Below are 3,363 nucleotides of genomic sequence, written 5' to 3' on the forward strand. Positions count from 1 at the left end.
AATGAAACAGTCGTGCACTTTACCGAGAGCAACTTCACAGAGGCAAAGGCAGCTCCATGAGGCACTGATGAGGTCAAGCACTAACTCCAGCGGATTTGCTCGCAATGAGAGAGAAGGCGTGATGGGAGGCGTAATTCGTGGACCTTGTGCTCTATCAAGCAAAAAAGGCAAAGCGGTGCACAAAAAAGAAAATGCTGATATTTGAGGAGGAGCGGTGGAAAGCATTTACAGAAAGCCTGCCAAATTTCCCTCCTCCCAAGCCGTTGTCGCCACGATGTACAAGAGAAATGCATTGCACATATACCAAAGGAAAATAGCATAAGTTCTGAAGTCCACTGTTTTGATAATACAGAAAAGAGACGAAACCGTACAAAGTTGCTTCTACCTCCCACCAAGTACCTGGCAACAAGGATTTGCCCTAAGCAAAAAGCAATGCAGTTAGGAAGGACTGCATAAAGAAACGTCAAAGCTCAGTGTTATTGTGTTGGAATTGTGAAGAAAAATAATAATAATTGGGTAGCAAAACTCCAAATCAAATGCAATTGCAGTTGGAAGACATTGTAGATGAAGTTGAAACGAACAAACGTGTCAGAAGTAAAGGTCAGCAAAATCATACGCACAGAAAACGAGGAAATAGGCGAAATAAACTAAGAGAGGAAAGTGACCAAGTGACGGTACAGGTAAGCACTAGTGGGAGAAAGAGATCGCTCCGCTCTGCCCTGTTTCACTCTACCTCACACGCTGCCGCCGCCATGGCTTCCCATCACACTTGCAGCAACACTTATTAAAATGCTCGCAACCCGGTGTCTTAGTTAAGCCGTCTATGATAACCATCCTTCAGATCTCGCATTTACTTATGCTAGAGAGTTCCTCTGAATTCAAATGGCTTCGAACCTGAATGTTCCACTCACCGATACCACAAATGGTAATACCTCAGCTTAAAACGCGTCGCCTTGCCTCACACACTTCGTTCACATCGATCAACAGGGAAAGGAATATTTCTCCCCACGAGTTCGCTCAACCTTATATACTTCTTTGCATTTCCAATGGAAGTTAATAAATGTGTACAAAATTATGGACCAACGAAAAAATTAGTGATACAAAATTACCGCGACGTCATCACAGCTTGGAAAGGGAGAGTTAATGAACAGGAATGGAGAGGGTGACAGATTTAGGCAGTCTTGGGCTGTTACTCTTGGAATCGCTGCCAGAAGAAAAAGACCGACCATTTCAGTGCTTCATGCTACAGGCTTACAGAATGTACCATAACCACCAGACAGTGTTCAAAGGCGTAAATTCACCATGTCATCGATTCTAACTTACGAATTGTTGCAAAAAATGGAAGTGACTATACTGAATACTGGAGACGACACTCAAAGCTTCGGTACGGACTCCGGGTAGGTGGGCACACGCAAATCCAGGGCAGGCGCGTAGAACCCTGCGTTAGCTAAATTTGGCGGTAGTGACGGCGGTGGCAACAGAACACCGTGTACCTCGTCAACTACCGATGGTGATTGCTTGCGGCGATGCAGGAGACAACGGAATTAGGCCAATGATCCAACGCCCAATATCACCAAAAAGGCACCGAAGAGAGATCCGACTATCGTACTCCATAAGAGAGAGTCGCTACAACTGCGTAAAGGCATCGAGCTAGAACTTTCATCCTTACGACCGCCGTCGAGTAAATAAATGAATGAAACAACAGAAAAAAGTAGTCACCAACCACTGTGTTCTACTGTCACGGCATGTATGACCATTGGCGCATTCCCCTTCATTCGATCTACCTTCCTGCTTTTAAAACATAGGCGTCACGTATATGTGACGCGCCAGCCCAAGTAATAAAATCGTGTTAAGAGAACAATGGTGGAAGTGAGAAGTTAAGATCAACATAAGGCGGCAAACAAAACCTTCCCCTGTCTACACTCAGCCACATATCCTCTGATCCAGAGGCATGAAACACGAAGAGACCTGTCAGTGCGGCTGCATCATTCGAATGCAGCATTTGTGGTAACCTCTCACAGATCAAGAATTCTCGCGTTCAAAAGCAAATGCACTGTGATAATCTTGTACAGTTCCACCAAGGACCAAATCATGCATTTATCATGCAAACTGTATGTTCACATATACAAAAGCACATTCTATGGAGTGAAAAACCACCACTACCAGCAATGCCATTAACAATTCGTCTTTAGCGATCGGCATCGAGACGTCGACATCATTTAAGTGATAGACCGGTGCAAGATTACGTGTCACATTGCTGGGCTGTGCTTGCAGTCAATATCCACTGGGTCGAATTTGATGCCTTCGTTGCCTGCCATCCTCTTTAGGAGCATCATCTGAATTCTTGGAGAATTCATGTGCACGGTACAAAATGAGGCCCCACCACTTACTCATGGCATCATTGCTGCTGATGCTGGTAACTGTAGCAGCAGGTAGCATATCTCATACTACATTTGCATGGGTCGACATCCACACCGATTACTCATGTAGGCACCCCCAGTGTCGTAAAGTGGATCACTTTGTGTGAAAACACCTGACGTATGTACTAAGGGGAAAGACTAATTACTTATTCCATTAACCTGCAAATGAATAATATTCGATTAAAGGTGCCAGGGGCAAAGGACCAAAGTAAGCAGTCTGCGGCAGAGGACAGCAGAAGCAAGTGGAACGGGAGTTAATTCATAGCACACCTCACGCATAGCTCAAAAGGACTATAGACTTTCAATTTACGCAAAAGACGTACAACCATTCTCTCAAGCCACCTTATCTCCATAAGATAGGTTATGGAGCACACAATCAAACCGATAAAAATTAGCAAGCGCTGAAGTTAAGACAAACAAAGGACCTACATTACATCTCACACATCATCAAAATGTAGAAAAAATGAACATCCACACTTCTAACACAAGCAAATTTTGTCAAGAAGATCACTAAACATAGACCAGCTCCTGTTTAGATCTTTGGCAGAGAAAAGAACAGCTTTGGGGACATCAGGGGTTTACCATTCCTTCATTTGACTTGATATAGATCCAAGTAATAGACGCCCACGCAATTGGTCCTCAAGTCGAGTCAAACAATAGACAGGCAATAAAACCGGGATCGTATTACCGCATTCTTACCAGACGCAACATTTCCAAAATGGCCTACATAAAACTGACCTTACCTCACAGGAGGTCAAGTGAATATATCAGCAGTGACGACTGTTGTAAAACGAATAATTCGGAGGCAACAGATGGCAGGTTGAAGTAGAGGCGACAGGCATTATTCATCTTAATAACAGATACTTACCCAAGCCAGAATCCCCAAAAGCAAATGAGTAATCAACACAAACCCATATGATGGACTCAGCTACCACAAAGTAAT

This window comes from Echinococcus granulosus (genome assembly GCF_000524195.1).
Source record: "Echinococcus granulosus chromosome Unknown EG_S00294, whole genome shotgun sequence".
Classification (NCBI taxonomy): domain Eukaryota; kingdom Metazoa; phylum Platyhelminthes; class Cestoda; order Cyclophyllidea; family Taeniidae; genus Echinococcus; species Echinococcus granulosus.